Source organism: Eleutherodactylus coqui, chromosome 11, assembly GCF_035609145.1.
Source record: "Eleutherodactylus coqui strain aEleCoq1 chromosome 11, aEleCoq1.hap1, whole genome shotgun sequence".
In the NCBI taxonomy this organism is placed as follows: domain Eukaryota; kingdom Metazoa; phylum Chordata; class Amphibia; order Anura; family Eleutherodactylidae; genus Eleutherodactylus; species Eleutherodactylus coqui.
In genome coordinates, this window is record NC_089847.1 from 97,158,473 (window position 1) to 97,170,346 (window position 11,874).

Below are 11,874 nucleotides of genomic sequence, written 5' to 3' on the forward strand. Positions count from 1 at the left end.
GGCCGCCGTTTCTTCCCGACCCCGAGGCCGGCTAGCCACCCCTGGCTAGCCTCTCCCACGACTATCAGGGCTCCGCCCTGTAACCCAGGAGGCGACAGGCCACGATTCACCAATAACAAAAGGGGGGAAGGGGCTATGTAGGCCCTGCCTTCCCCCACTAACCTTCTACACGGGCTCCAAGGGCCCCTCCCTCGCCACAGCAAGCGAGGCTCGACCCCCCCCCCCTTGAGCCTGTGCCGCCCTCCACACCAATAGCGCACGCTTGATGCCCTCCTGCAATCCCTCCAGCCATAAGTCTATGCCAATGTCGTTTAAATGAACGCCGTCTGACCTCCAGTAACTCCCGACCCCTTTTTCCAAGTCTATATGCCGAACCGCTATCCCCCCTTTGCTTCCCACGAATCGCCACACTTCCTTATTCAGCTTAACCCTCGCTCTATTTAGGCCCTTCTCAGACAGCGCCCCCCTCCAAACTTTCCTCGGCACAATTTCGGACCACACTATGACTGCTCCCGGGTATGATGCTTGAAGTCTAAGAAAATCATACCTTATGTCCCTTGACAGATCCCTGAACCTCCTTTTCCCCAAATCGTCCCCCCCCCCCCCCCGCGCGTGTATAACCAATACATCCGGTGCCCTATCCCACCTAACCCTTCTTTTCACTTCCTCCAATACGCTGCCCCAAGTCATGCCTCTAATCCCCATCCATCTAACTACTGCCTCGCTCCTTGGGAAATGCAATGGTCTACCGTTCGGCCGTACCCCTGCTCTCTCTGCTCCCCCAAAAACATAGGAGTGTCCCAAGATCCAAACTAAGGCTGGACGACAATCTGCAAAAATAAAACCGTACTACCGTTAACAAACCGCCAATATGTCCCCCCCACCCTCTGGACGACCCCGCCTTGAACTTAAAGCAGGTGGGGTCGCACGTATGTTTTAAAACGCCCTGACTCCCAACGACCTATTCTCTTTACCGCCTCCTCCGCCATGCCTCTTACTGACTCCTCCGTCGCCGCCCCCACCCTAAATGAGTGCGACCCGAACTGTGCATTGTTAAACCCCGCCACCTCCAAGGCCTTCTTGAATACCGCTATAAACTGAAAACGCGATAGAAACTGCCCGTTCTCGTGACGCAACAATGGGCCCGTGCAAAAACTTAACCCTTTGCTATACTGCTCCCAAGCACTCCGAGGGCACATACTGGCCCCCGGCACCTCACCCAATTGAATCACCTGACCCCGTCCTTGCTGATCCATCTTAGACCGACGGATAAGCAACTCCAACCTCCCGTCCACCAACCTTACGTCCTCCGCCTGCAGGCCGCCCCCCGAGATCTTGCTAAGTAACACCAACTCGCTTACCCGTAGGGCCCCGAAAAATGCCAATGAAAAAGCCGCCCTAGACAACTGCCGCTCGAACTCTTTCCCGCAAATAACGTCAACCGCCTCCCCTAATTTTTCCAAGACATCAAACGATACCGGCCGCCTAGTGTCCTGCCTCCCGTTCCCTCTCCTCAGACCCTTCAGCGCCTCTCTTACCAGAAAATTCTTCGTCGCGTCCCCCACCCCCCCCCCCGTAATTTAAAACCGAAGGCCACCCCCGCTATAAACTGATTGACTTTTGCCACCGACCGACCCAAATCTGCCCTCTTTCCCAACCAGCTCAACAGTAAGCCCACTCTATCCTCCTCTGAACGCTCCCCCCCCCCCCACACACAGCCTCAACCATTCTTCCCACTCGCACCACGCTGCGCAATATGCCGCCCTAGTCCGCCGAGCCAGTGACCACGCTATCAGGCCCCCCACTGCTCGCTTACCACGTTCCAGATTCGATGCGGGCACTTCCTCCCCTCCTTCTCCGCGCCCGGCGTCAGTGTCCGAAACCGCTCCCACTGAAATTGAGAGAGAGCATCCGCAATTGAATTCTCGACACGTGGAACGTGCACCGCTACCACCCACATGTTTAATGACAAGGCCTCTAACACCAACTGACGCAGCAGGTTAACCACAGGGGGGATGACGCCGAGAGGTTGTTAATTACCTGCACCACCCCCATGTTGTCGCAGTGGAATCTCACTTTTCTATCACGGAAGTGGTTACCCCACAGCGTGATAGCCACTACTATTGGAAATAATTCCAACAGTACTAAGTTCCGCACTAAACCTTCTTGCTTCCACTGCTCCGGCCATTCCCCTGCACACCATCTACCTTGAAAATAGGCCCCAAACCCTGCGCTTCCTGCTGCATCTGTATAGAGCTCCCAGTCCACGTTGTTACTGACCTCCCCCATAATTGCCGACCTGCCATTGTACTTTTCCAAAAAGGCGGACCAGACTGCCAGATCGGCCTTGTGACTAACTCCCAAACGGATAAAGTGGTGGGGGGCCTGAATCCCTGCCATTGCCGATGCTAATCGTCTACAGGAAACCCGGCCCATGGGCATAATCCTGCAGGCAAAATTTAGCTTGCCCAGCAGTTACTGCAGCCCTTTTAGCGTGATCTTTTTTGCCACCCGCGCTGCACCTATTTCCTCCTGCAAGTTTCTTAATTTTTCCTCCGGTAAGCGGCACACCATTGCCTCTGAATCAATAGTGATGCCCAAAAAACTTAAACGAGTTGTGGGCCCTTCCGTCTTTTCAGGTGAACCGAACCGTTTCGCCACCCATTGCAAGGTCCCCAGCAAGTTCGCATAAACCAGCGAACCCCCCCCCCCCCCCCCCGGCCCCACGCACAAAAAATCATCCAGGTAATGAATGACCGACTGCACTGCCGCCGTGTCCTTCACTACCCACTCTAGAAAAGAACTAAACGCTTCGAAGTACGCACATGAGATGGAACATCCCATGGGCAAACAACGATCCGCAAAATAACTCCCTGCCCAAAAACACCCCAACAACCTCACACTTTCTTGTGTTACCGAGAGTCAGCCTTTCGCTTGCTCCATGTCAGCCTTTGCCATCAAAGTCCCCCTTCCATATTTCCGAATCCACTGAAGCGCCGCATCAAACGATGTATACACTACCGAGCATAGCTCGGGGTCTATTCCGTCGTTTACAGACGCCCCCTTTGGGTACGATAAATGGTGAATTAGCCGAAATTTATTCAGCTACTTCTTAGGTACCACTCCCAAAATCTTGCACGGGTGGCTCTTTAAACGACCCCGCCATGCGCCCTAACCTAACCTCCTTCATTAACTTCTCTGTCACCACTTCTGGATATTCTAACGCCGAACGTAAATTTTTTAACGAAAAGGGGACCCCATGAACCGGAGACGGGATGTGAAAACCATCCCTAAAACCCTTAAACAGTAACTCCGCCCTCTCTCTATCCGGGTACCTACTTAGATGAGGTACCATCTCTTCCAGAATCACCGGGGTCATCCCTTTTTGTAAAACCCCCCCGGACCTTTTCCCTTTCCCTTCTTAAAACATCTAGCTGCTCCATGGGACCCTGCACTACAGTGGGAGCAAGCATGATGGAACATGCATGTTGCCCCGAACTTGCACTGACCCTCGTTGTACTGCCAGCAGTACCCGGTCCTACTCCTCCCCCCCCCCTCCCCCGCTGAACTCCCCTGTCCCCCCGCAGAACTGGAGGCCGAACCGAACGAGCCGACACTGCCCTGAAAGGGCTGACCAAAACGCGCAGGGGCCATTGCACTCAACCATAGACCTATATCTTTGTGATCCCATCTGATAGATGGGCGCACTGCTTTACGCTGCCTGAACTGCTCATCATATCGCACCCAGGTCTGCCCCCCATACACCTGATACGCTTCTCCTATTGAGTCCATATAGCAAAAAAGGCCGGAGCAATTGTCCGGCGCTTTTTCGATGATTACGCTCGCTAAAATGGCAAACACCTGCAGCCAATTTGCGAACGTCTGGGGTATAAGGCGCCACCTACGTTTCTCCTCCTCCTTTTTTGAACTCTGTCCATTTCCCCTTGTCTAAATTAAATTTCTCCAAGGGGAGGAGGAAGAATATCTCCACATATTCGTCCCTCCAAATCTTCTCCCTAACCTCTTTTTTCAGGTGGGCCCCCAACGGGCCCTCAAAGCAGACGTAGACCTTGCCTTTGGCCTTATCATCTAGCCGGACCCCCTCCCTGTCCTTTTCTGTCTGGACCGCCACTGTAACCCCGGCCTTCCCACCTAACTCCACGGTACCCGCAGCACCCCCCACTTGGGAAATTTCCCCTGTGGATTGTGCATCCGCCTGTGAACCGCCCGTGGACACCTGTCCCGCAAACGGGGCAGGTTGCGTCACCCCAACCGCCTGTCCTACCCCAGTCCCACCAGCCAACGGTCCTCCCGGTCCGTGCCCAATGCTGGACGACGCACTGCATGGCGAGCTCCATGCTGTGACAGGCAACGGGGCGTAGTCTACCCCCTGCCTCCTCAACAACTCTAGCATAACCCCCAGCAATGCCCTGTCTCGCCGCCTACACCTAGCGCGCCACCTACCGCTGCGCTACCCCCCGCAAACTGCGCAATACTACTCCCCGCATGCGCTAAGCGGCTAACATTGCTGGACACACCAGACATGGAGCATAACTCACCTGGCTGCGTAGGGGCTGTGGACCCACCAGCCGCTGTCCCGCCGTATTGCTTTTCCTCCTGGACTCCACTAATGCCGGGCTGCGATGGCTCCACTGGGACCGCAACTGTCGCCGATCTTCTTGGTGCCGATTGAACATAGGCCACCTCTGTCGTCGCTGACCACCTTCCGGATGACTCCGCCGACCGACCCCGAGATACTGCGGGCCGCCCATCTCTGGAACTGCTGCAGGGCTGCTCCCCCTCCGATGCACCTCCAGGTGAGCAGCCCCCGACCCTTTCCAGGCTCTTTGCTCTCTGTGCAGCGCTTGGCCCCGCCCCCCTCTCAGCACGGGGCCTCGCGCTGTACGCCGCACCTCGTCTTTTGGCGGGAGTCCTCCCCGCCTTGCTCCCCCTGCCTGTTGGTGTTGCTGGGGGGAGCCTACTACGTGGGGGGGCTGGAGAGGAACTCCGCAATCTCTGCCTGCGTGAGGGAGCGTGCTCGGGGCTCAGTCTCTCGGGTGCACGCGCCCTCCGCGGCCTTAGCTCTTTTGCTGGCCCCGCTGGTGCTGTCGCCGCCGGCCCCGCACCTGTCCTCGGCATTCGGCCCGCAGCCCGGACCTCTCCAGCCGCCTCCGCACCTCCCGCCGCCGCTGCTTGGCCTGCTGCTGCCCCTGCGTCTGCCGCCGCTGATGGGGACCCCGCCGCTGCTCCCAGGGCCTCATCGGAGAGCTGCACGAGCCAGTCCAGACCCCTTTCCACCGCTGCTGCCTGGATCTTCGTGAGGATCACCTCCATCTTCTCCCGGTAAATGGCTGGTCTTCGGGCTCTTCCTTTCTCGCTTGCTGTTTCGGGGCTGCTCCCGCTACTTCTCCTGGGCACCTTGGGTCTTCGGTCTTCTTGCCTTCCTGACGTCCGCTGGGCTCTTCAGGTCCGCTGGAATCTTCAGGTCTGCCGGCACTTCGGGGGTAACTTGTGCTCTTCACTCTTCTACCTTCTGCTTCTTTCTTCCTCTTCTTCTTTCGCTGTAATGGCCTTTCCTGCTCTAGCCGCTCTTTTTAACCTCTCCTACTAGGCCCCGCCTTCTCCCGGCATTCTCCTCTCCAATTAACCCCCTCCTCCCCGTTAGCCCTATCATGCTGCCTTCCACCTACCAGCCCTGCGGGCTTCCGGCTCCGGCAGACCTTTCGCTATGACCTCTTGCGCCTCTGGTCCCAGAACCCTGGACTGATCACGGTTTGGTCCAAAGCAACATTAAATAGGGCCACTTCAGCGTTCCTTGTTTGGAATTGAGCGGGCTTTGTTGTTGTGGGGTGCTTCTCAAGCTTGAATGGTCAAAGGCTTGCTCACTGTGGCGGGGTGAGGGGTCCTTGGAGTTGGTTGTAAATTGGTGAAAGAGGATGTCATCAGGTCTATGGACCCTTTAATTCATGGAGCTCTTGTGCTTGGTCTGGCTCATCTGGGACTTGCACAGGGTTGAGTCCTAAATAGTCAGTTTAATTAAGGCAGCCATCTTGGTGGCTGGTGGTACCCCAAGCTAAAAGCAGGTTTCGGCTGGGGGTGAATATTAGATTTTGTTAATACGCTTGGGGTGCCAGACTTTTGTAGCCCCAAAAACTCTTAACCCTTCTTAATTTATTGCTATTAAAATGCTAATTGTGGTTATTTGTTAATAAAATAGCCGCTATGGATAATTTAATCCAAAACCTGGTATTATGTCTTTATTAGAGACTAGCTGATATACCCGGCTTCGCCCGAGTTAATTTGGTACTGGTGTTTATCTGGTGTTCACACGGAAAATCTTATGAAGTTGTGATTACTTTAGAGATACTGAGGAAAAACATATGTTCACCATTTTGCATAGTTCTCTGCGTTAACCAGGAAACACCACGTGGAGGTAACCATGCGACGTTTCCTTCATATAAAATGACATCAGGAAGTGAGAGAATTAGATTACGTACATAAAATTTGGACACTAATTCTTTTGCGCTTAGAATTGAATAATCGAGTTGGGACCTATGAACTTTTCATATTTATGGCACAATCAATGCTTGTGCCAAATTTCATGTTTCTATGACATTGGGAAGTGAGAGATTTGGATTATGTACGTAAAATTTGGACGTTAATTCTTTTGCGCATAGAATTGAATAATAGAGTTGGGACCCATTAGCTTTCCCTATTTATGACATAATCAATGCTCGTGCCAAATTTCCCGTTTCTATGACACCGGAAAGTGAGAAAATTACATTCCACACGTTAAATCTGGACGCTAATTCTTTTGCGCATAGAATTGAATAATCGAGATGGGACCCATTAGCTTTTCCTATTTTGGAGATAATCTATGCTTGCGCCAAATTTCATGTTTCTACGACATTGGGAAGTTGGAGAACTTTTGGCGAGTCAGTCAGTCAGTGAGTGAGAAAGTGAGTGCGTCAGTGAGGGCTTTCAGCTTTATATATATATATATATAGATGAACGCGCGTACTCGCTAAGGCAAACTACTCGAGCGAGTAGTGCCTTATGCGAGTACCTGCCCGCTCGTCTCAAAAGATTCAGGTGTCGGCGGGGGAGAGCTGGGAGGAACGGGGGAAGATCTCTCTCTCATTCTCTCCCCCCCCCCCCCCCCCTGCGCCTTCCTGCTCACTCCCGCAACTCACCACTCTCCCCCGCCGGCACCCGAATCTTTAGAGACGAGCCGGCAGGTACTCGTATAAGGCACTACTCGCTCAAGTAGTTTGCCTTAGCGCGTACGCTCGCTCATCTCTAGTCTTTTTTCATTTTTAAGGGTTTATTTGGGGGAGGTTTGTTTTAGTACTGGGGAACCTGACTTGTCAAATATATAAACTCTCCATTAATTACACTAAAGGGGTTGTGGCATGAGCAAAACCTCTCTTTTTTCAGAGCATATCCCTGTCATAGTGTTCTCTCACCCGGAACTCCACTCTATGAACCAGAATGGGCAGATGCTCTGTAAGAGCAGCTCCCATTCTGGTGGCCTTTGTGTTCCTCACTATTACAGGACAGCCATTCATCTGATCGGCCATGCTATAATACTACATTTCCTGTGCATACAATCACTGGAAACGGCCATATACTCACTGAAACAGGAGGGCAAATGTGTGCACCAACCTCAGCATGGAGGCAGCCATACTGCCAAATGAGGGAGCCAATTACACCTGTGGAGGACACCGATGAGACAGCCACTCACACAACCTCCTATATATTTAGTGTGACTGCTGAACTCCCTCCCCCTTTTCTCCTCCTCTCCACCCCTTGCAGGCTATTTGCAATAAGAAAGTTGGGGCGGGGCTAGTGTGCTAAGCTCCCGCCTTCTCTCCACCCCCTTGTCGGCAGCCAGCAATAGGAAGGGGTAGCATGGGGCAGGAGCTTAGCAACTAGCTCCGCCTGGCCCCTCCCCCCATTGCAAACAGCAGGCAAGGGGCGGAGAGGAGGAGAGAAGGGGGCGGGAGTTTAGCAGTCACACTGCTAAACTCCCTCCCACCTCCCTTTTCCAGCTGCTGTCATAGGCTCCCATAGGAGTCTATGCAGCTGCCGCCGTATTCTAGACGGAAAGATACTTCATTAAAGCACCCAGCGCAATATTGGCCTCGCGCTTTTATGCTGCAAAAATACGCCTGTGTGATCTGATGCATTGGAATCCAATGCATCAGATGGTAGCGTATATCGTCAGGCCGCGAAAACAGAAGCCGATATACACTTATGTGAATAAAGCCTCAAGAAGGAAGATACAGGACACTTCTCCAACGCACATCACAGACTTGAAGAGGTAAGTTTAAGGTCTTTATTTACAGGTTCCAACTGCATGCAATCAATATAGCCATCGTTCTTGGCCAACTCTCTTACGAAGGCCTTTCGTTCCCGATTACTTAGTTTGGTGGGTTGGCCAGCTTTAGAAAGAGTCCTGGTTGTTCCAAACTTATTCCAGTTAAGAATTATGGAGGCAGCTGGGCTCTTGGGAGCTTTCAGTGCAGCAAAATTTTTGTAGCCTTTTCCAGATCTATGCACCACACAATCCTATCTTTGGATGATCGTTTGGTGCAAAAGGGTCACACAGGGATTGAACCTGCAACCTTCAGGAGCGAGAGCTTAGTACCGCAGCTCTGCTGAATTAACACTCTGTGCCACACGAGGCTCTTAGGCACAGTCTAGGTGAGTGAAATTCATCCAGTTTCAATTTCCATCTCCCAACGCTTGCCAGGCACCCTGGCATAGTCAAGGTCCCAACTCCTCCCCTATATCATATACATATTGTACTAAGTGCAGGATACATGGAGGAGTCTGGACTCGGGCTATGCATAGATCTTCAGGGTGCTTTAATGAAGCAGCCGCTTAAAGACTTTGTCACGACTCCATACAACTTGAATGTTATACATAAGTTTACATAAACTTTTAACAATTCTTAAAAAAAATATTTTTACCTTTTTTTTTTTGCCCCCCCCCCCCCCTTCCCCCCTAGGCATTTAGCTATGACAGCCCTGGGGCCTTTCAAAAGGCCCCCGGCTGCCATAACATCCGCGAGGAAACCGCAATCTCATCATGGGGGGGCTGTATGGGACCCCGGAACATCGGTCAATAGCTTCAATAAGCGGCGTGGCTTATCAGAGCTGTTGTGGGCGGGTTTTGGCTGTAAGAAACAGCCATCAGCCGCGATGTATGGAGTGTGATCTCCCCGCGATCTCTCTTCGTACATACCCTAAAGCTGCAGGACTTAACTGTACGTCCTGCAGCGTTAAGGGGTTAAATCAGGGTGGTCAGATTCCCCCGCCCGTGTGAATGATCAGTGACTACACAACTGCGCTCCATATTTGCATAAGCACAAGCGCTAAACGCACTCACTTACTGCGCAAAAAAATTGAGCAGGAGCGAGTGTATTGTGTAACATGCTCGTGTGTTTAACCTTTTCCAATCCACTGTCTGACGTCTAAAGACATTCTGATTGAAGGCTGTACAGCTCTGATGTCGGAAGACTTCCGGCAGGGTATTCTTACTGTAGATTACTGGCTGCTCTGTTGTCAGGGGCCTCTCCAGCATGTCCCACACCGCAGTACTGGCTCTAGCCAGCAGATAGCGCCATTGTATAATGGCAGAAAGAGAAAACCCCCTTGGAAACACTGAATCCAAAATTGGATTGCAATGGGTTAAGCCCTAAATATGAAAATATGTTTTTTCAGGTGCTTTTTAGAGGGTGCATGTTTATGCCTCATTTACACAGAACGAGCTGTCGGGCAAACGATGCCAGGCAGCTCGTCCCAGTGCTGCTGGCATCAAGGCGGACTGGGCCATGCAGCGTTCTCCCCACTCCGCCTCCATTTATTGCAAGCAGACAGTCGTTTAAAAGTGAATGACTGCTGCTTACACTGAATGGTGTGTCATTCAGTTTCCTGCATGCAGAAACTAAAATAACTGAACAATTCTTGTTCGGTCATTGCATGCATTTACACGGGATGACTATCATTCAAATTTCCGCGGGAAAGGGGGAATTAGAACGAATCTGAGCGATATTCATCCAGTGTACAAGGGCCATAAGTGTAGGGTTTATGATATTTTAACCAATTTTATATAGTAAATAGTATATAAACACAAATGTACGGTACAACATTGGTGCGGTGCTGGGTGTGGCCTCCTTCATATTGCAGGCCCAGATATGTTGCACTCCACTTTATGATTTGTTTTATTGTTTTCCCCAGTGTAAAGTGAATAAAATTCATACGAAATTAAGAAGTTAGCGAGAATAAAATTTTATTTACGCAATAAAATACAAGATACGGTAATTCTCATAGATCTCTGGGCAGGAGGCCGGGTGCGCGATCAGCCGGTCACTCTGATTGTCTTTTTTCTTTACGTAAAATAAGTTACACAAACAAACAGAAAAGCAAAAATCGAACTAACAGAAAAGATGGGTCCTCTCCTTCATGCTGATAGTCCGATCTCCTGATCGCCTCAGTATTCATTTTCTTTAGATCTAAGATCTAAAATATTTTCTTTGCAGTGACAAAATCCATACCAGATTTAATTTTAATAACCAGATCCTTCATCATGTCCGATCACACCAGAGCCTCCATCTTGACCGAACACACCAGATCCTCCATCTTGACTGAACACACCAGATCCTCCATCTTGACCGAACACACCAGATCCTCCATCTTGACCGAACACACCGGATCCTCCATCTTGACCGAACACACCGGATCCTCCATCTTGACCGAACACACCGGATCCTCCATCTTGACCGAACACCCCGGATCCTCCATCTTGACCGAACACCCCGGATCCTCCATCTTGACCGAACACCCCGGATCCTCCATCTTGACCGAACACCCCGGATTCTCCATCTTGACCGAACACCCCGGATCCTCCATCTTGACCGAACACCCCGGATCCTCCATCTTGACCGAACACCCCGGATCCTCCATCTTGACCGAACACCCCGGATCCTCCATCTTGACCGAACACCCCGGATCCTCCATCTTGACCGAACACCCCGGATCCTCCATCTTGACCGAACACCCCGGATCCTCCATCTTGACCGAACACCCCGGATCCTCCATCTTGACCGAACACCCCGGATCCTCCATCTTGACCGAACACCCCGGATCCTCCATCTTGACCGAACACCCCGGATCCTCCATCTTGACCGAACACCCCGGATCCTCCATCTTGACCGAACACCCCGGATCCTCCATCTTGACCGAACACCCCGGATCCTCCATCTTGACCGAACACCCCGGATCCTCCATCTTGACCGAACACCCCGGATCCTCCATCTTGACCGAACACCCCGGATCCTCCATCTTGACCGAACACCCCGGATCCTCCATCTTGACCGAACACCCCGGATCCTCCATCTTGACCGAACACCCCGGATCCTCCATCTTGACCGAACACCCCGGATCCTCCATCTTGACCGAACACCCCGGATCCTCCATCTTGACCGAACACCCCGGATCCTCCATCTTGACCGAACACCCCGGATCCTCCATCTTGACCGAACACCCCGGATCCTCCATCTTGACCGAACACCCCGGATCCTCCATCTTGACCGAACACCCCGGATCCTCCATCTTGACCGAACACCCCGGATCCTCCATCTTGACCGAACACCCCGGATCCTCCATCTTGACCGAACACCCCGGATCCTCCATCTTGACCGAACACCCCGGATCCTCCATCTTGACCGAACACCCCGGATCCTCCATCTTGACCGAACACCCCGGATCCTCCATCTTGACCGAACACCCCGGATCCTCCATCTTGACCGAACACCCCGGATCCTCCATCTTGACCGAACACCCCGGATCCTCCATCTTGACCGAACAC